This window comes from Herpailurus yagouaroundi, unplaced genomic scaffold (genome assembly GCF_014898765.1).
Source record: "Herpailurus yagouaroundi ecotype Mexico unplaced genomic scaffold, PumYag 29, whole genome shotgun sequence".
NCBI classification, from domain to species: domain Eukaryota; kingdom Metazoa; phylum Chordata; class Mammalia; order Carnivora; family Felidae; genus Herpailurus; species Herpailurus yagouaroundi.
Genome location: NW_024412377.1, coordinates 95,655,963 through 95,677,969, shown reverse-complemented (window position 1 = coordinate 95,677,969; position 22,007 = coordinate 95,655,963). Strand labels below are relative to the sequence as shown.

Genomic DNA, 22,007 nt, shown 5'->3' with positions numbered 1-22,007 from the left:
CTAGGGGAGCAAGCCAGGTTTGGGAGAGGGAACCTGTGCTGGGAAAGCAGGGGGGCGGTTAGGGTACAGCATTTAAACAGGAAACTTTTCTTGACTAATTTTTCTGCCCTGTCTCTCACAAACTTCTTCTGACATGTTTTTGAGAGAGAGAGAGCAAGCAGAGGAGGAGTAGAGAGAGGGGGACAGAGGATCCAAAGCTGGCTCCACACTAACAGCACAGAGCCCTACAAAAGGCTGGAACTCATGAACCATGAGATCATGACCTGAGCTGAAGTCAGAGGTTTAACCAACTAGCCACCCAGGTGCCCCTGATATATATTTCTAAAGAAAAAAAAAATTTGAGGTAAAATTCGCACAACAAAATAAACCCTTTTATATATTTATTTTTTCAAAACAAACCATTTTAAAGTTAACAATTCAGAAGTTTCAGAGACAGTTTATATATATTTTTTTCTTTTCTTTTTTTTTTTCTGAGAGAGAAAGAGTGTGAGTGAGTGAGGGGTAGAGAGAGAATTCCAAGCAGGTTCCCAGCCCCATGTCAAGCAAGACATGGGGCTCTATCCCATGATCCTGAAATCTTGACCTGAGCCGAAATCAAGAGTCAGATGATTAAGTGACTGACCCACCCAGGTGCCCCAGCGACAGTTTTTGACAGCCTTAAGTGGTGGGTCCCGGAGCTGGTGTGGCCAAGGGATAACTGTCTCCTCCTTTCCTCCACTGTCAGTGGCCCTTAATCTCCTCATCCATTCAGGAAAATAATTTAGTTTCAGCTCTTGAGATGCAAATATATTTTTCAAGGCCTTTTTCACTTAAGAAAAGATCCAAACATTATCCTTTAGAGAGAGTCCTCTATAGGAGAACCTATAGGCTAAAGGCCATAGGAAAACGTTAAACACTAAGTTCCTTGTCACACTGAGCAAAACAGAGCATATTTTGCTTCCTATATTCATAATTTTCTTCCCCCTGGTTCCTTTCTGGTCACTTCTTTATGTCTCCCTCTTTCTCCATACTGTCCTAGCATAAGTGGAAGTTCCGTGGCTGAGCCTTCCCCCAACATTTTTTTTTTTTTTTTTGAGAGAGAGAGGGCGCAAGTGAGTGAGGGGGCAGAGAGAGGGAGGCGGGAAGAATCCCACAATCCCCAGCATTTTCTAAACCTTAACATCTTAGAGTGGAGATGGGCTCCTTGCTATTTCCAAGCTGCCAGCGTGTTTCTGATTCATCTTTGGGAGAAGATTGCTCTCCTGTTCTGGGAAGAAAAAAAAAATGCTTTGATATGCTGGAAAGATGGTAAGTGAGGTTTAACATCTCCATTTAAGAGTCCATGCTTAAAATCTGTCAGCCTTAGACTTGGATGTGCCCAGTCTCCCAAAACTCTTAGCTGTTCACAGAGGTCCCATGCATCAGGCCTTCCTAATAGGAGGAAAGTTGCCATTAAAGAATCGCTTCATAATGGCCTTTAAAAGTTACCAATAAAGGGGCGCCTGGGTGGCGCAGTCGGTTAAGCGTCCGACTTCAGCCAGGTCACGATCTCGCGGTCCGTGGGTTCGATCCCCGCGTCAGGCTCTGGGCTGATGGCTCAGAGCCTGGACCCTGCTTCCGATTCTGTGTCTCCCTCTCTCTCTGCCCCTCCCCATTCATGCTCTGTCTCTCTCTGTCTCAAAAATAAATAAACATTAAAAAAAATTTTTAAAGTTACCAATAAAATAATTAGCAATAAAATCTGTTTTATGTTCAACCCTTGGTCCTTAGGCTACAATCCTTAGGCCAGGCCATCTTTTCCCTTGGGGGTAGGAGGTAGGCCTCTGTATCTGCTCTGTATCCTAGCAGATGAATATTTAAGTGGTTCTCTTGGATTGGAGACTGAACCCTTCAGAGTTGAGAGGCCCAATTTTTTGGTCCCTCTGCACACTGACTTCTGTGATATTACAAAAAGGCTGGAATTTTCTAAAATTTAGGAGATGCCTAGGATTCTTTTCTTGGACTTTGTAAATGGCTTAACAAATACAACAGCAGGGGCAGCAGTGATACTGGGTTATCCAGTTTTAGGACCGCTTCCTCAGAACCTAAGTGGGTAGATCCAAATCCTTTTGTGGAATTCAGAATTTCAAGACCCTGAGGAACTGCTGTGTATTATAAGAAAGATGGACTTTGTTGAGGGTAGAGTTGGCATGGGGGCCTGAACATGGAGAAAATAAGTACTGCACTCTGAGAAGACACAGAACAGGCCTAATGGAGAGGCCAGTTGGGGTACCCTGACTTATAGACTTTGGGGCAGTCAGGACCAGGATCTAGATTTAAGTATCAGTGAAGATAGTTTGGGCCCAGTTCAAATGTTTTTACTAAATGGGTCTCTCTCTGTAAACGTATGTGTACATATATACATGCATACACACACAAACACACATGTACACACACACACACACGTAGTATCTCGCTCTTTCTCCCCGTCTCTCTATTCACATAACAAAGAAATCTGTGTTCACCTCATGGTCACAAAATGGCTGCTTAGCTTCCAGGCATCATGTCCACATTCCAAAGCTGAAGAAGGGTAAGGGTTAAAGGGCAAAAGATGTACACTATCTATATCTCTCCTGTTTTTTGTTTTTTGTTCTTGTTTTTTTTTTTCAGTAAAACAATAGTTTTCCTTGGTACCTGACTCAATGATTTCCCCTTAAATTCACTGACCTGAACTGGGTCATATGGCTACCTCTGCTTGCCAGGGAAGCATGATTTTTTAGTGAATTCATTGAAATTGCAATAAAATCAAGGTTATGTTGGTTAAAAAAAGACAGACTAACATAAGTTTTCTCCCTGTGACCCTGGGCAATTACTTAACCTCTCGGTTTCCAGGTTTCCTCCTCTGGAAACTGGAAAACTGGTCCATAACTGTGCCTATCTCAGAAGATTATTATGAAGATTAAATGAGTTAATTTTTCAACGTTTTTTTTTTTTTTTTATTAATTTTTGGGACAGAGAGAGACAGAGCATGAACGGGGGAGGGGGCAGAGAGAGGGAGACACAGAATCGGAAACCGGCTCCGAGCCATCAGCCCAGAGCCTAACGCGGGGCTCGAACTCACGGACCGCGAGATCGTGACCTGGCTGAAATCGGACGCTTAACCGACTGCGCCACCCAGGCGCCCCTAAATGAGTTAATTTTTATAAATCACACAAAATATAACACTATAAAAGTGTCTGTTAAATGCATTGATAAAGGGAAGAGTGTTCACTGGATGGGGATGAGTAGGGCCTCCCATTAAGCATGGCTTTTCTGCATGGTAATTCTCTTCTGCAGTAACAGTCTCTTGAATGTTACAAGCTAATAGTAGCTCTACTTCAGGGATTATGGGGAGGGCTGCTGCCCTCACTTGGTGCAGGCAGTTGGCAGCAGCCTGGAAAAGCATTGCAAGGTGATCTGTAGAGAGTGGGCCGGGGGCTAAACTCCTTAACGTCGCAAGGCACAAGAGTAGTAGCACAGCTCGAGCGGGGATACCACTACCTTCCCCAGCATCCCTTACAGCTACTGTGACCATGTGAGTCGGCTTTTGCCAATAGAGTGAGTGGAAGTGAAATGTGTGGAAAGGAAAACCCTTGGCCTTTGCCTTCTGCTCCTCTCCCATCCAATGACAGCGATGGCCATGCTGGAGTTCCTCTGTGAAGCTGCCAGGAAGCCTGTATCCCCGAATGACTGAGTGATACAGGCCCACCGGTTGACCTAGAACACCTACACTGAACTATTATATGAGAAAGAAAGAAATTTCTATTTTTGTTTGAGCCACTGCATTTGGGACTTATTCATTCCAGCCTTTTACCTCAATTAATACAATTACTATCATAATTTAAATTATTTAGGAAAGGGGCGCCTGGGTGGCTCAGTCGGTTGAGCCTTCGACTTCGGCTCAGGTCATGATCTCACGGTCCATGAGTTCGAGCCCCGCCTCGGGCTCTGGGCTGACAGAGTCTGTGTCTGTGTCTCCCTCTCTCTCTGCCCCTTCCCCGCTCACACTCTGTCTCTCACTCTCAAAAATCAATAAACATTAAAAAAAATTTAATAAAAAAGTAAAAAATTTCAACCCAACTTCAATTGAAACAGCTTAAAAAAATATTTAGTTAACTGGAGATGTCGATTCTTCACCACAGTGGTTTGTCTTTGATTGGCACTCAACCAGCACTTGATTCCCCTATCCATGAATCCTATGAGCAGGGAGAGGAGAAAGGTGGGGGGGAAAGCTGGCAGAAAGGAGCAGCCAGGTGAATTCGTGAGCGGGAGGCAGACTTGCCTGTCTCCACCCAAGACCTCTCATCTGGGTGCTGGCGATTGGACTCCTCATCCCCCAATTGGACTGGGCATCAGCATGAAGGAGATGATCCCTGCATGCAGATTGATGCCACTTCCATTTCCTGAGCATCCTATGTGCCAAGATGGTATCTTTTTTTTTTTTTAATTATTTTTTTTTTCAAACGTTTATTTATTTTTGGGACAGAGAGAGACAGAGCATGAACGGGGGAGAGGCAGAGAGCGAGGGAGACACAGAATCGGAAACAGGCTCCAGGCTCTGAGCCATCAGCCCAGAGCCCGACGCGGGGCTCGAACTCACGGACCGCGAGATCGTGACCTGGCTGAAGTCGGACGCTTAACCGACTGCACCACCCAGGCGCCCCGAGATGGTATCTTTTAATAGGAGGCATTCCGAGAGGCTTGTCCTGAATTTTTGCTTGGATGAGCAAGGTGACATTTTGTACCATTTGAAGGAGCATTCAGTTTTCATCTCTGTGACCTGAGTTGACTTCTCCTGCCTCCTATGTTTTATGTTGGCCTGAAAGAATGGCTTATTATTTTTCCAATTGATGATTTCCAACAAAACTCCCATTTAAGAGACAAAAGGAAAGGGGCAGTATAATATTGAGTGACTTTCTCCTTTGGGACAAAACAGAAGTTTCTTATTTAATGTGGAGCTAGGGAGGGCATTGTGTGATTGATAGTTCAGAATTTTCTCAAAATCTAATGAATATTTGAGATGATCATTTTATTCTTGCTTTTTGTTTTCTTTTACCATACAATGGCTCCTTTTATAAGCACTGCCCCTGGGAAAACACTGATGGCATTTTCCCCTCCTAGGTGCCCTTGAACTCAGTGTATTTTTCCCAGGAGAGTTTCTCAGTTGAAATATTTGGTAAATTAGTAACAGAAAAAGGAATCAAATACTTTCAGAAATCACTTTTTAATAGTTTGAAAGTTAAAACATTAAAAAACTAATATACTGTTGGTACCAATTTAATGATCTCAGTTTAATCCTCCCCTTTGGTTCTCAGTTGCCCACCAGAGTAAGCTTCATGCTGGTCCCTGAGGGTCCCTCATACATCAGCCACAGGCCTTCCTAGCCTTACTACCCAGCATTCCCTGTGGGATTCATCCAGAGCCACAGCCAGACTGGGTGCTGCTGGTTCCTGGGTGCACGCAGCCCACGACTCTCCCCTCAGATGCCATCTTGTCATGAAGTAACTTTCCCCTTCAACCAGAGGCTGCAACCACACTTTGTGGATTTGGGTCCATGTCGCGTGGAGTTAGTGGCACAGGGCTGATCTTAACCATCTTTGCAGTTCTGCAGCCTCTGACCTGGCCCAGGCACATAGTAGATGCTTATGAGTGTGAACTTCACTGAGGGGCTAAAGAAACAAACCAAGGCCAGACACATCTCTGTCAAAAAATGTGCGTTCTGACAGGGCTGACAAACCACAACCCATGGGCCAAGTCTAGCTGCTGCTTTTTTTTTTTTTTACAAGGCTCATGAAATAAGAATGCTTTCATATTTTTCCATGGTTGAAAACAATCAAAAGAAGTAGAATATTTCATGACACTTGAGAATGACACAAAATTGAAATTTTAGTACTCATAAATCAAGTTTTATTGGAACCCAGCCACACCATTAGTTTACATCTTGGTTGTTTCTATCTTCCCACTTTCACAGCAGAGTTGAGCCGTTGCAACAGTGATCATATGGCCAACAAAACTTGAAATATTCACTGTCACTTTACAGAAAGTTTGCCAGCCCCTGCTTTATAGGCAGAGGTCTTTGAAATGGAAATGTTTGTTTTTGGTCTCTTCCAAATCTATGGTTGTGCTAGAAGCATAAATGGCTATTATTTCTCTGTTTTTAAAATACTATTTACCATTTCAAAATTTTCTGAGTAACTGCCCTGTGTATAATAAACCAGAAGTATTCATTTCCTGTCACCCTCAAGAACATTCAATAGAGGTACATTCAGTACAGGTGGGAGGTGGCTCTCTGGAGATATGGTGACAAGCAAGATAAACAGAGTCTCTCCCCTTGTGCTGTTGACTCTAATGTGTGGAAAATTCAACAATCCATAATATAAAGTATGATCATTGTTTTGATAGAGAAGTTAGAAGGCACTCAGAAAACAGAAGGCAAGAATACCTTAGCTTGTTTAGGTAGCATCAGGGGAGACTTCTCAGAGGAGGTGACATTTTCAGTGAGACCCGAAGGATAAGTAGGTATCATATCAGTGAAGAGTCTTTTACATGGAGGGAGACAAGCTTCAATCTTATTTAAGCTACTGTTATTTGAGGGTCTCTGTTACATGCATGCAAACCTGTATCATAACGAATACATCTTTTTTTTAAAAGATTTTATTTTTAGGTAATCTCTACACCCAATGTGGGGCTCGAGCTCACCCCAAGACTGAGAGTTGCATGCTCTACTGACTGAGCCGGGCAGGTGCCCCCGTTCTTCATACCAGAACAGACACTTCCTTAAGCAGTTGGCAGGACCTGCTTCTCCTGTGGGAAAGGGAGTCAGAGCCCCTGGGTCGCCCAGTGCAGGGAGGAACTTTGCGTTCCAGGATATGGGACTCTGGGATGCTGGCTGCTTATTTCTCTTCAGGGAGGTTTTCTTTCGCCTCTGAATATCTTAAAAACGTAACAAAAGCAGAAGGCCTCTTATGTGCTGATACCACTGCATTTTGTCAGACAAGTTTCTCTCTGAGTTCACTGTTCATTCTGGAAGACTGTCTCAATCCTTGAGCTCCTTGGCAAAACTGTCTTCCCATCTCTTTTCTACACCGCCCTTCCACATTGGCCGTGGAAGGGGTCCCACCTAATGGCAGCAATCTCGTGGAAGCCTGCTTGCCACTTTGTTTTCAGGGTGGAAGAATTGTTTCTGAGGCTTAATGGATTTACTTTGGAAGGAGGCTGAGAGGACTTAGCCCTAGTGTCTCTGCTGACATTTGTCACCGAAATTTCAGGTCACTCAGCCATCCCAGCTGATCTATAAAGCCAGGACAATGCAACATCTTAGGGAAATTAACACCATCTCTGTGAAGAACTTTAGACCAGGACTAAATGCCAGATATTATTTTTTACTTTAAAAATCAATGACAGTGTGTGCTCAGAATGGAGATGTGCTTGCTTCTTCCTTCCAGTGATTCATTGTTCATTCCAAGTACTCGCTTTGTCATCCAGAGGAGCCATGTAAATAGGAAAAGGCAGCTCAATAAATTAGTCAGTATCCTGATGAATATGGTTTCATTAACTGGACCAATCACTGATTCACATAAATCAATGAAGTGATCAAATAATGTTGGAATAATCTATCAGCTGTAAGCCTCTCCAGAACATAATCAACCTCTTACAAATGCCTCCAAAATGTGTTAAATTTATAATCACAAGTGAGAAAAGTGTGTAGTTAACATTTGTCATTTTGGTTGTCCAGCGTCCCAAAACTCCTCCTATTTGGGTGAGTGCAAGATAAATGGAGCCCAGGATCAGGTGTACCACTCTGGAAGGTGAAGAGGAGCAGATAATCCTGCTTTCGACTCCTTGGACCTGTGTATAGACATTTGACCAAGGCTCAGCCAATCAGAGACTCTTCCCAAGACTTTGGCCCTTCAGGGAGTGATAACAAAGCCAGTGATAGTCAAAGATCATTCAGAGTGACTGGGTGGAATTAAGACTTCAGTGAATGGTGACACGTATCCAGGGCTGATGGTGCCAGTGCCAGCACCCTATACTGACTGAACCTCTGGTGGGATATTGACTGAGCCACATCACCCTGAATTCCTGTTTCCAAGATGAGCTGTCCAATCTTCCAGTATCTTTCCAATAAATTTCTTTTTTGCATCAGTTAGCCAACATTTGTTTTATTATTTGCAAAAACACTGGCTGTTTCATATGCTGTGTGAGAACAATATACATGCTATTATTCTGTACCTGGTCCAGTTTTAGACCAGGAAGAATTAATTTTAAAACAACAGTTACTTTAAGGGTCCAACTGACAGGAAAGCATGTATTTTACAAAGAATGTTGAGTTGTAACATGTTTGTTCAGTGCACTTAATTGCTGCTCACTCTTTGAAAGGACAAAGGACCAATCAGAAACAGGCCACAGTCTCCAAGAGCCTGACAGAAAGGCAGTGGTATTTTAGAATTCAAAGGGACCTTTGAAACCATCTCAGCCAAACCCCTCATTTTACAAATAAGAAAATTGAGATTCAGGCTGGCCAAATGATTTACCCCAAATTGCATAGCCAATTATGGAAGAGCAGGGATTGTAATCAGTCACCCACTCCTGGAGAATTGTTTTATTTGGCAGGAAAGACAGGCAGGGTGAAGAAGGGACTGGCAAAGAGAGGTATCTAGTTTGCAGAACTGGGATCACGAAGTGTGTTTGGTCGCAAGGCCAGGGCAGTCACAGGACCGGATCGTGAGGTCAGAGGGTTCCCACATAGAAAAGCTGGCTGCATGTTGAGATGCTGCTGGAATGCAGGGTTGGCTAACAGCATAGTGTCAGAGCTAGAGCCAAACATGAATCTCTCTTTTCATCCCTGAAATGTGTAGACAAGGAGTCTAAGTGTTTAAACACTTAAAAAAAAAAAAAAAAAAGAAAGAAAGAAAACCCTATTGGAACTTGTCACTTTTTCTGAAACTCTGATGAATATAGCTGTCACTCCTGAAACTTTGATTCCCTCTTTTTTTGGTCTTTATTCTGACATGCCTAGTAGAATCTCATTGCAATTGGACCTGTCACCAGTCGGTGACACTATCTAGTCCTTAGGTAGATTTATCACTTCAGTTTGAGGTGCTTGCTTTACTTGTTGTGGGGCAGATATTAGTTATGTGGACACTCCCACTCCCCAAAAGAACTAATAAACCATTTGGGAGGATGGAATTTGACTCATTTAGGCTTGAAAATCAACATGTAAAATAAATGTGCTTTCTCAAGCATCACTGCATGATACAGCATGCTTTCGTGTTACGTTATTGACAGATGGGATGTCGATAAAAAAGGTACATCAAAGCACTGATGTACCTCAGGATAACTCATCTCTTCTGTATGCTATAGCCATTTAGAATTGCTTTTTGTTTATCATTTGATATATGCCCAATATAGATCTTCTTACTCTGTTTTAAACTTACATTTCTGCATGAGCAAAGGATCTGCAATGAAAAACAAAAAACTGTTTCCAAACCAAGCTGGTGATCCTGCAGGGAATGGGGGTGTTCCAGAACAGAGAGAACTAGAGAATGCATGCAAAACTGGGACAAGCCTTAGTGGGAAAAGTCCAGCCCATGTTATGCCAGGACAAAGGAGAGTTGAAACAAGAACCATTTCTGCAAGGCTGAGGTTGTAGCTCCTAGTTAACAAATATGGAAGGAAGAAAGAAAACTAAGAAGTGATCACCTGGTTAATATATACTATTAAAAAAACTTTTTTTAAACTTTGAAAATATTTGGTGAGCATTTTTACAATGTAAAATAGTAGTGTGGTGAAAATAACTAATTGTTACATTCTGCATTAAAGAAATGTTTAGGTGATAATAACTAATCATGGTACAATAGGATTATTTGATGGTTTGTGGATTTAAGTTAAGGATGTTCTATTTCTTTTTGTTTTTTAATTAAATTTACATTGGGTTAAAGGTAGGAAATATGAGGCTCTTTTTTTAAAGTTTATTTATTCATTTTGAGAAAGAGAGAGTGAGAGTGTGCATGAACATAGGGCAGAGAGAGACAGGGAGAGAGAGAGAGAGAGAGAGAGAGAGAGAGAGAGAGCGCCAAGCAGGCTCTGTGCTATCAGTGCAGAGCCTGATGTGGGGGTCAATCTCACGAACCATGAAATCATGACCCGAGCCAAAACCAAGAGTTGGAGGCTTAACTGACTGAGCTCAGTGCTCCAAGGATGTTCTATTTCTTAAAGAATGGGGAGATTAAGAACTAGAAAATTACTAAGAATTAATATGCCTTTCAGTTTTGCTTCCAACTCAAAGGAAATCATTTTAAGGCAGAAAATGTTAAAATGAACTATGAGGCATTCATACCAATGTCATAGAATCCGTATCTTCAAATTCTATGGAAAAATACCTGTGTGTCAAGGCTCCTTGAAAAAGAATACCTTGTTGTTGTTGTTGTTGTTGTTGTTGTTGTTAGAACCCTTTCTAGTGGCTGACTTTTAAGTGTTCCTTGACCCCAGTTAAGATTGATTATGTTTGTGACTAGGTAAGAGAGTTCACCCAGAATATTACCAAAGCCATACTTGGTGCAGTTTTCAAGATCTTATGCAAAGTAAGACAGGGATTGAATTCTAATTTGCAAAGACTAGGAAGATGTTTCCAAGATCCTAATAGATTCTGGTTTGCCATCTTGACTAGCATTCTGTAAGGAGTTCCTTAGCAGTTGCCCCTGGGCAGGTCATTTCTTGGAAACGGACTGGACGCATTCCTTCTTCTAATCCCTTGCTTGCCTATTTTGTCCTTGCCTGCCCCCTCTTCTCCACTCCACATTTCTAAATCTTACAGCTCCTTGGAAACCCAGGGGACCTCCTCCACGGAGCCTGTGCTGACCATCTTAACCACTATGGCATACTCCTTTTGTGAGCTCCTATAATATTTTAAGTAGTAGTCATTTGATCCTTAGTTTGCATGTGGACTACTCTTTATGTGCCTTCTTGGTAAAATGCCAGGCTCTTTAATGTTCAGGGTCATATCTCCCTGATTGCTAACAGTGCCACCTCAGTGTAGGCAATGAGCACTGGATGACTGATTGACAGCCCTACTCATCATGGTGGCTTATTTTAAATTCTGCAGAGAGAAAAAAAAAACCCAGTGTGCAGAGAAAGAGGGCTGCCTTCAGATTTCCAAATCCAAACTCAGCCTGAGGCTCATGTTGGGATTCCCTGTTAGCTTACGTTGACATGAGAAGGCATCTATTACTTGTCTTACAAAGACACGTGGACCTGACAGAATGACATAAGGTTCTGGAATGTGGTTGTAAAAGGCAATGTATAACTTCTCAGGTGATCACTGATTTGAACAGGAAGCCTTGGGAGCACTGCAATTGACTAAATGGCTCAGAAAGCTTTTACTGAGAGTCTTAAATGTAGGGCAAGGTATGGGAATATAGCAGATGCTTTCAGTACTGATGTCACATCCCCTTGAGCCACCTCTAATTTCAGTCAGGCCCCATAACCTAATAGTGACGTTGAGAATGTATCCTTTAAAGAATTTTCATCCTTTCCTGCTTTATTCTCTCATTTCTGCTTCTTAGGATCACATCCCAAATAAGTTACTTGTTTCTAGACCTTGTTTAGGCTTTGTGTTAGGGGGAACTTGAGCTAAGAGAGAGAGATATATAGGATATGGTACTTGCCCTTAGGGATCTTATAAGTTTAGATGGAGTATTTGGACACATATTCTTGGATACAATAACATGAAAATAAAAGGCAGATTTCAATTTAATGACACACAAGTAGTACAGAGTCTAGTCCATTATGACTGATACAGATTTTATGAAATTTAGTAATAATTCTTCCAGCTCTGATAGTTCTAACTAGGAAGACTTGGTTCTTCCAGAATTATTATCTTTTGATATTTTATTAATCTCATATCTTACTAAAGCATTCTGTTCTTAGCTGAATATGAAGACGTGGGATTGGGTACATTTTGTACTATATCCTTGGTGATCTGTAATTATATCCTGTCATTCAAATGCTAGTCTATTCAACTTTACAGAGCTTAAACATCCCTTAACATTTTACTTCTCATAATACTAAATGGAACACTTAGGTGTTCACAAAATTATCCTGGAACATGTCATGAGAATAAACAAAATGAATTGAAGTTATCATTTTGTACTTGGGGCCAATTATTTTAAAGGAAAAAGACAGGGAACTTAATTGTTTCACTGCAATACTAATATAGCACTATTTTTGAAAATTGGGAGGTGAATAAATACATCATTGATAGAAATATATATAGAATATATCAAAGCTTGTTATTGTAATTTTGTAAATTTTTATGATTGGCCATATTATAGATACATTTTTAACACAATTGTAGCACTCCTAAATTTTGTATTAAATTCTATATGGAGCCAATTTTGGAGCTTTAAGAAGTCATTTTGAGAAATTTTCTGGTCACATATACTACTCTGGGATTATAGGCTGTCACTATCTACCAGACAGAATTCGGTCCCCTTTCTTGAGTCACCTATGTCTTCTAGCCTCTTTTAGATAAGGGAATCTTGGTTGCCATGTTTATAAAGGAAGCCATAAAATTTCTTAAGATATCAAGCTTTTAAAATACTGCAATGATTTTTTTAAAGCTTTGTTGAAGAGAAATATGTGTCCTGAAAGCAGGGCATTGCTTGGATTTGCATTTCAGAGTCCGGGCAAGACCTTTCTTTCCTGCTAGATTTTAATTTTTTTCCAAGCCTTATGATAATAAGAATTTGTCTTCAGAGATGATGGTAGGCCTTAGTTTTGGTCTTTTACATTTATTTTTCCTATGCTTTCGGTGAATTTTTACTATGAATACTCTTGTCCTTCAATTCTAGGGACTTTCACGATGTCTTTGATACTTTATTTGTTTCCATTTTCTCTATTCTACTTTTTGGATCTTGTATTTTTGGCATATTAATCCTCTTGGATTAATCATGTGTATAATTTCTCTCCTATTATGCAACTTTTTGTCTTTTCTGCTTTTGGCAGGATTTTCTCAGATTTATCTTTGAACTTTATAAGAGATTTCTTTCATTACTAACATTATATTTAAATTTTTTATTTATTAGTTAATTTTTAACAACTGAGACTTACTGAAAATATCACAAGAAAGCACTTCATACACACAGTTGCCAACAGAAATAGGCAGCTCAGTAGAATAATAAAAAGTGGCTTATCAGGCTGTTTGTTGAATGGAGTATGCCACTGAGGACGCTTAAGCGTAGCCATGATACCTTTTTTGTTGTTGTTGAGAAGTAACATCATATTTTTAACTTCCGAGAACTCTTTTTTGGCCTCTGAATATTCTTTTTCTATAGCATCACTCTTTTATTTCACAGATACGTTATCTAGTTTAACCCAAGGCTATTATTAATAAGATCATTTTGAAATTCTCTTCTTTTCATTTTCTCTGAGTTCATATTTTCCACCTCACACTCTCACAACTTTAAATCTAGTGGAAGAGAGTCTTCAAAAATATAAGCAAAATTCCCAGAGTTTGATTTTATGGCCTCTGATTGGCACAACTTGGGCTACTTGCTCATTATTGAACCAGTTATTGTGTAGGGCAATGCAGCTTTTTTTAAGTTTATTTATTTATTTTCAGAGAGAGAGAGAGAGAGAGAGAGAGAGCAGGCTCCCTGATGCCAGCACTGAGCCCGATGCAGGGCTCAAACCCAGGAACTGTGAGATCATGACTTGAGCCGAAATCAGGAGTCAGTAGCTTAACAGACTGTGCCACTCAGGCAACATTTGGAGATGTCATTTTCATGGTTGGTTGGGAGCGGATCAATGTTCTTCCCCTAGAACTAGACAGAGATCAGCTGTGTTAGAACTGAAAGTGAGAGATGAGTAATTTTCAAAGAAAACGAGGAGGTTGTTTCTAGGAAGAGAGTCTATGGATATCAAATGGCCGAAAAATAAGACACATTCAGTAAAGCTCCTGGCATAGGGGTTTCCTCACAACAACCTGGCCCAGAGCTCAAAAAGCCAGTGTCTGAATTCCTGCAGTGACCAGTTACTCACAATTTCAAGGAATCCAGTTAATATCCAGACGATACTACTTTTTAAGGAAGTCTTACATTATGCCAAACCCTAGCTTCCTTCAGCTGTCATCTGTGATGGCTGCACCTTGGAGTTACGTGAAGGCAGCACTTATGTTCCCAGGTCTTTCTTTTCAGACTCAGCATCTCATGTTGCTATAGCTCTTGCTCACCTGACAGCATTTTGAATCCTTTTTCTATCTTAGATCTTCTCTTTTTGCCTCTAGTTTTGTGCATTTTGCTGTAGCATGAGCAGTCTAGAGTACAGAGTACCATCAGGCAGTACAATTGATTCAAATTGGTTTCTGAATGTAATCTAAGATCAAGTAAAGAATTTCATTTATTCACTTAATATGTATTGAGCTATCACTATAATGATTCTTAAACCTCTGATGCACACTAGAGCCACTAAAGAAACTTGAAAATCCTTGCAGTGGAGCTCACAGGTCCACACCCTGCCCTAGCTGCGGTCCCCATCCAGGGCGCTCACTGTCAGAGTAATTTATTGTGGCGCTTGAGGCTACAAGTGTAAGTATCTTAAGCTCAAGAAGAAGTTAGAAGATGATGTCCCCAAATGCCTGGACATCTGCGGCAAGGGGACTCCCCAGGCCACATGCTTCTTTGAAGTGATGGTACCAAGGAAGTTGGTTCACTCCAAGAAGAGAGGTGATGGCTACATGGACAAGGAGAGCAAATTTCTGAAGCTGGTGGCTGCCATGAAAGCCAGCTTGGCTCAGGGCTAATGTGCCCTGAAGGCAGAGTCCAGTGCCCTTGGGCCAGCCCCTTGTGGCAGACGCTTCAAGATGGGAAGGACTGAAATGTCTTGTGGGTGCATGGTCTCTTTCCCTGACGTCCCTGTGGCTGCTGGGTGGGGGCAGAGACAAACCCTGGTCCTTGTGTGTGTGTGTGTGTGTGTGTGTGTGTGTGTGCCCGTGTCCCTGAGAGTGTAGCTCTGCACCCTCCCTTCCTTGCTTCTTCCTCTCCCTGCTTTTCCCCTTCTCCTGGCATCTCCCAGGCCCTGGCTACTCTCTGGCATTCGGGGTGGTCCTGCTTGGGGCTTCCGTCTCAGGGGGTGGCCAAGAGAGGGATCTGGATGAGTGACTTGCAGATTTCAGCAGTGTTGGCAACAGTTTACTATTCAATGAGCATTGGATGAGTTAAACAAAAACAAAAACAAAAAAAAAAAAAAAAAAAGGAGGAGGAGGAGGGGGAGGAGGAAGGGCAGAAGGAAGGAAGGGAGGAGCTTAAAATTCCTGATGCCCAGGCCACACACCAGACCAAAATTGGGCGCTCTGGGATGAGGGGATGAGAACTCAAGTATCACTACTTTTTTAAGCTCCCCAGGGGATTGTGATGTGCAGCTAGAGTGGAGAATCACTTCTCTACTATGTGGCAGACCTCCTTAAAAATATAATCTCCATTCTTACGGGTTCCTTTAATGTATGTTTTTCAGAAAATGAATTAAAACAATTTTTTTAATGTTTATTTATTTTTGAGACAGACAGAGCTCGAGTGGGGGAGGGGCAGAGAGAGAGGGAGACACAGAATCCGAAACAGGCTGCAGGCTCTGAGTTGTCAGCAGAGAGCCCGATGTAGTGCTGGAACCCCTCGAACCACGAGATCATGACCTGAGCCAAAGTCGCATGTTTAACTGACTGAGCCACCCAGGAACCCCATTTCAGAAAATGAATTTGAGGCTTATTTGCATCATTTGCCTCTGACTAAGCTTATTCACTTTCTGCATAGGACTGTTCATCAAGTCACATCAGGGAAAGCAACCTGGGGCAAGATAAGCCATTCAGCCAATATGTAATTATTGAGGTTTCTGAAAAAAGTGATTATGTTAATACTAGATAAAATCTTACTTTTACATAATTTTCTCAGTTTGGCTGATAACTCCTAGGGGATAGTGTCTGAGTTTATTTAATTGACCTCACACTGTATCAAGAGTAACGTTATGTTCTGGTGAAAACTTAAGAGCTTTTGGAATTATTTTCAACCAAAAAAAAAAAAATGTAGTGAATTAGAAACCATCTGTGAAGCTGCTGAATTTTATAGAAAAGGCTTCATTTAGACTGACATTTATCTTGTAATGTGGCAGTAGAAAAAAATTCTGAAACATTTGCAGAACAAAGGTTAAGGCCAAACTTACTCAGAGTGATGTTTATAAAGCATAAATCTGCACAGAAGAGGGTAGATGTATTATTTATGTTTAAGTACGTGTCTATTGTGTGTTTTAAAATCTCATATTAAATAAATGAGGAAAAAGGGGAAGGAGGGAGGTTGAGAATAGGGAATGAAGCAGGTCTCCTTTCATTTCCTGACTTTAGTTTTATTCATTTATTTTTAAAGTTCATTTATTTATTATGAGAGAGAGAGAGACAGCGTGAGCAGACAAGCAGCAGAGAGAATCTCAAGCAGACACTGCATGAAGCCCAATGGCAGGGCTTGAATTCATCATGAACTGTGAGATAACGACCTGATCTGAAATCAAGAGTCGGACATTTGACTGACTGAGCCACCCAGGTGCCCCACACATTTCCTGACTTTAGGACACTTCTGCCCATTTTTATTTTGAATATTTTCAAACATGTAGAAAAGCTGAAAAGAATATTGCGGTAACATCTGTGTATCCTTATGTATTCCAAAGGCTCGAGAACCAGGAGAGCTGATGGTGTAGCCCTTGTTCAAAGGCCAGCAGGCTTGAGATCCAGGAAGAACCAAAATTTTAGTCCAAGTTTGAAGGCAGGAAGTAAAGCTGATATCTTACTTCGAAGGCAGTCAGGCAGGAAGAATTTTCTGTTAATAATGTGTGGCAAGATCAAACTTTTGTTCTGTCAGGCCTTCAACTGATTGGATGAGACCCAGTCATGTAAGGGAGGACAGACTGTCTACCTATTTAAATGTGAATCTCATCCAAAAACACCCTCCCAGAAACTTTCAGAATAATGTTTGACCAAATACATCTGGACACTCTGTGGCCCAGTTAAGTCGACACATAAAATTATTAATTGTATTGGTTTTCTATTGGTGCAAACTTACATCACAAATTTAGCAGCATAAAACAACACCACTTTGTTATCTCACAGTTTCTGTGAGTCAGGATCCTGGGCATGGCTTAGTGGGGTCCTGTTCTTAGGGTCTCACAAGGCTGTACAAGGTGTCACACAGGGCTGTGTTCTCATCTGAGACTTGACTGGGAAAGGATTTGCTTCTAAGTTCACTCAGGTTGTTGGCAGACTTCAGTTCTTTGAGGGCTCTGATTTCTTGCTGGCTGTCAGCTGGGGGCCATCCTCAGCTCCCAGAGGCCACGACAGTTCCTTTCCATGTGGGATCCCCGACATGGCCAGTTACTTCCTCGAAGATAGCAAGCAAGGGAGAGGGGGACTCCACTCAGAAGCCACAGTCTTGCATAATTTAATTACATAATCATGTGGTTAAACATGTACATCCTGTCACCTTTGCCTTTTTTTATTTTGTAGAAGCAAGTCACAGGTCCTGGTCACACTCAAGGATACGAAGTCACATAAGAGACTGAACACCAGGAGGTGGGGATCGTGGGGGCCACTCTAACTTTGCGTACCCAAGTCTCTATTTAGATATAAGAATTGCTAACATTTTGGGGCTCCTGGGTGGTTCAGTCGGTTAAGCATCCAACTCTTGATTTCAGCTCAGGTCATAATCTTATGGTTCATGAGTTCAAGCCCCTTCTTGGGCTTTGCACTGACAGCCTGCTTGGGATTCTCTCTCTCCCTCTCTCTCTCTGTCCCTCTTCCACTCGTGCTCCCTCTCTCTCAAAATAAATAAATAAACTTAGAAAAAAAGAATTAACATTTTGCCACATCTGCCTTCTTTCTCTCTCTCTCCACACACACACACAGACACACAGATACCACATATACACACACTCCCACATTTTTGTTGAACTACTTATAAATGTCATGATTGGGGCGCCTGGGTGGCACAGTTGGTTAAGCGTCCGACTTCAGCCAGGTCACGATCTCGCGGTCCATGAGTTCGAGCCCCGCGTCGGGCTCTGGGCTGATGGCTCAGAGCCTGGAGCCTGTTTCCGATTCTGTGTCTCCCTCTCTCTCTGCCCCTCCCCCGTTCATGCTCTGTCTCTCTCTGTCCCACAAATAAATAAACGTTGAAAAAAAAAATGTCATGATTAACGTTAACCCTCTAAATACTCATTCATCTCCTAAGGGTAGTGCATTTCTACATAACTATGATGGTGTTATCAAGCTATTTTCACCCTTTATTTATTTATTTATTTATTTTTGCCCTCTTTAGCCATTAAATCTCAGCTCAGGTGTTGCTGCCTCTGAGAAGCCTTCTTTGACTTCCTCAGCCAAAGTGAAGTTTCCTTTCCCACATCTCCTACTTTACCTGCTATTTTGTGCTTTTGCACATCACTGTTTGCTTACATGTTTGTTTCTCAAAAAAACCATGGGTTCCTTGAGATCAGAAACCATGTATTATTGTCTTTGGATTCCATGTGCTGATGTGACTTACGTAGATGCTTCAGAATTTTTTGATGAAGGAAGGAATCTTAAAATTGAGTCTGCAGTGGGGCTGCAGGTGGGACAGTGGGGGCTGTGTTTTCACAGATAGGATCTTGTTTGAACCTGGACCATCAATTCCATGGGGGCAGATCTGCATCAGTTTTGTTCCCTCCTGTATCCCCATTGCTGAGCACAGTGCCTGGAAAGTGCGCAATAGAAGTGCTTTATATAAAAGCTCAATAAATGATTTTTAAAGTTTATTTATTTTAGAGAGAGACAGGACGAGCAGGGGAGGGGAGAGAGAGGGAAAGAGAGAATCCCAAGAGGCTCCACACCTCTAGCATGGAGCCCGATGTGGGGCCCAAACCCACTAACCGAGAGATCATGACCTGAGCTGAAACCAAGAGTTGGAGGCTCAACCGCCTGAGCCACCCAGGTGCCCCTCAATAAATCATTCTTGTGTGCATGAGTGATAACTCTGTGGGCTGAGACAGGTGCTGCCATCATAATTTAGTGGAAGAACCAGCATCTTGGGGAGGTCAAATAACTTGCCCACGTGTTTTGGACAAGCCAAGCCTCAGAGTGCCTGGCCTGCCACACCCCTTTTAGAGAGGGAGGGAAGAAGGCTGCTCAACACACTTGGTTGACCAGGGAGGGAACTTTGTCCCACAAGCAGCCAGTCCTTATTGGGCTGACTTTATTTATTTATTTATTTTTTTTTTTTTCAACATTTATTTATTTTTGGGACAGAGAGAGACAGAGCATGAATGGGGGAGGGGCAGAGAGAGACGGAGACACAGAATCGGAAACAGGCTCCAGGCTCCGAGCCATCAGCCCAGAGCCTGACGCGGGGCTCAAACTCACGGACCGCGAGATCGTGACCTGGCTGAAGTCGGACGCTTAACCAACTGTGCCACCCAGGCGCCCCTGGGCTGACTTTAAAAGGTAAGTTCAGGCGTACCTGTGTAGCTCAGTCGGTTGAGTGTCCGACTTTGGCTTAGGTCATGATGTCACGGTTTGTGAGTTTGAGCCCCACATCAAGCTCTGTGCTGACAGCTCGGAGCCTGGGGCCTGCTTCAGATTCTGTGTCTCCTTCTCTCTCTGCCCCTCCCCAACTTGTGCTCTGTCTCTCTGTCTCTCAAAAAATAAATAAGTGTAAAAAAATTTTTTTTAAAGGTAAGTTCAAACAATCATATTACTGCTTGAGAATCTGAATTAAGTAACAGAAGAGGGGTACCTGGCTGGCTCAGTCAGAGGAGCAGGTGACTCTTGATCTCAGAGTATTAAGTTCGAGCCCCACATTGTGTGCAGAGATACCTAAAAATAAAATATATTAAAAAAGGAAACATAGAAGATGAGGACTCAGTAGTGGGAGGTGATAGGCTGGAGTTATGAGGGGCACACAATGCAAATCAGACACAGCAGGAAAGAGACCACACCTGGCAACCAGCAGAGCCACCCCCTCCCGCCCCCTTTCCGAGTAGCCTTCACATTCCCATTTCAATGTGTGTATGTCTTTATAGTCAACACTCTGTCCCACCCAATCACCCAAGGTAATTCCAGGAGGGTTACTTATGCCTTGCAACTAAGGTTTTTAATAAATGTTCCTACATGGACCCAGAATTGAAACCCAGGCTTCTGAGTCCAGTGCTCTTTCTACTTTTCCAGGGCTTAGGGACATTATCTTTGTGCAAATTTTAGCAGAGGGCAATATAAAAATGGTGTATATTAAATGTATTTTAATGACAATGAAAAAAGCTATCTTCGTGACTATGAGTGGGAGGAAACAGCCATTGAGGCAAACCAAATCCCCTCTCAATTTAAGCTCGACCAGTTGGAGGGTCCCAAGAAACTGAAAACAGGCCTTTAACGGAGTACTTATTTGTTCAAGGCGCCTGCCTTCTCTGCTCTTTCAACACAGATCCCCAGGAGTTCTGGTCGCCCCCTCCCACCACCTGCCACCAGGCTTGCTGGGCAGGTGGGGCCAAAAGAGGAAGACAGGTGGCCACTTGAGCACGTGGTTTCTGCCCTTCAAGTTTCAAGGCTGCCTGCAAAGAATGCCAAGATTTTGGTTTCTATCGATGTGTGGCTTTTGACACGCGAGCTAATGAATATTTTCCAGGTGCAAATCGTTCTTTCCCACGAGCTGTTTCTGCGGGTCTCCAGTGAGACAATTATCCGGTTCTACTTAACAGAATGACTCAAGGACGGATCTAAGGGCTGGCTCATGACGAAGCCTGGATGTTTTCCTGCCCTCTTCCCTGGCTTTAGAAATTGCATTGAAAAGTTAACGTACACAATGTTGCAGCTCCCCTTGTTGTCCCCCACGCAGCTGCTTGTGAGGGCAGCCGGCTCTCCAGTGCTCCCGGCAGGCACTGCTTTTCAAGCGCTGAATGGGTAGGTTCACAACTCCCCGCAATGACAACGGTGGGCCCAGAGGGGCTGGCTCACTCCCTCATTTCTCTGCAGAGATGCCTCTACTTAACGATTACCTACCTGGGCGTCACCTTTTGAAACTGACTGAAAAGAGCTTATCTTATAATCAACATTTCCCAGAAATCACTGGCAAGCCACAGGCTATGAAAAGAAACGATTTTGAGAAATTGCACTTAATGTACGTTGTCAAAAGTCTGCAGAGCTGAAGGCCAGCACTTTGAATATTTTCAGATTTGATTTTCCAAAGAAAGGCTGTTTGAAGCTGCAGATATCTGGAGGCGCTGATAAAAAACAAGAGGGAGATGTCCTATTGGAGTTGTATTTTCAGGAGCATGAGGGAGACCATTTTAAAGGTTAGACTTCACCCTTCAGTGGTTTTTATTATTATTATTATTAAAATTTATTGTCAAATTGGCTTACGTACAACACCCAGTGCTCATCCCAACATTCACCTTTCAGTTTTAATCTAAGCTTGAAAAATCATTAACTATGGAGAAGGAGACAATTAGGATTCAATTATAAATAAAAAAACTACCACTGGGGTTGACATTCGGCTTAGACTGAACTACAGATTCTTTAAAAAAAGCATCCTGGTAGACCCCCAAATGTGACATTTAGTGCTTAAGAGACTGTTGCCTTTTTTCAAAAAACTTTCTGATGTGAAAAGGAAACAACTCCTAGGAGGCATATAGCACAATATCTTTTTCGGTCACTTTCATTACTGTGAGGGTTTGTTTTCTGTGTTAACTTCGCCAGGCTATAGTACATGGTGATTTAATCAAACACAGATCTAGGTGTTGCTGTGAAGGTATTTTATAGATATAGTCAACACCTACAATCAGTTGACCTTAAGTAAAGGATATCACCCTTGACAACTGGCCTAATCTAATCTAAAGCAAGGCTTTTCCAGAAAAGAAATGGTCTCAAGATTTCAATATCAACTTCTGGCTGAATTTCCAGCCTGCTGGCCTGCCCTCACAATTGCATGAGTCAATTCTCTAACATTAATCTC

At 42.2% G+C, this 22,007-nt stretch overlaps 1 pseudogene; it reads left to right on the top strand.

Annotated features, from left to right (window-relative positions):
* The first annotated feature begins 3,631 nt into the window (after positions 1-3,631).
* LOC121041927 (selenoprotein W-like) lies at positions 3,632-14,890 on the top strand (annotated as a pseudogene).
* The last annotated feature ends 7,117 nt before the right edge of the window (positions 14,891-22,007 follow it).